The sequence below is a fragment of the Rattus norvegicus genome, chromosome 7, assembly GCF_021556685.1.
Source record: "Rattus norvegicus strain SHRSP/BbbUtx chromosome 7, alternate assembly SHRSP_T2T, whole genome shotgun sequence".
Taxonomy (NCBI): domain Eukaryota; kingdom Metazoa; phylum Chordata; class Mammalia; order Rodentia; family Muridae; genus Rattus; species Rattus norvegicus.
In genome coordinates this window covers 57,148,431-57,148,902 of record NC_141540.1, presented here as the reverse complement: position 1 = coordinate 57,148,902, position 472 = coordinate 57,148,431, and positions in this window count along the sequence as shown.

Genomic DNA, 472 nt, shown 5'->3' with positions numbered 1-472 from the left:
ACCTGGGAGCCGGAAGTCCCACCTTTTTCCCTTCGCTCAGTGATTGGTTTCCGCTTTTTTTATTGACACAATCATAACCAATTAGAGTTGGGGGAAAAATTGACAGGCCTAAAAAGATTGCCATTATTTTTGTCCATGGGAAAGTGAAGAGAATTTCAGTAAGCGAAGGCTAACGAGAGGAGCATGGCAGAATCTGGGCACACATGGGATGCTGGGATGAGACTTGGCTGGAGCAGGGTGTGCGGGCGGCGTAACGAGAGGAGAGAAAAAAGCTCCTGGTTAGCAGGATGTGGTAGGATTTAGAAACTGAGGTGGAAGAGTCAATAGGGAATGAGGTCCAAAACTTGTTTGGTTGCATGAATTTGTTTTGGCCACGAGCAGTTGTTGAGGGAAAAAAGAATTATAGAAACATCGGATCATTAAATTAGAGCACAAGGTTTTTTACTTAAAGAAATCAATTCTCCCAAAGAGC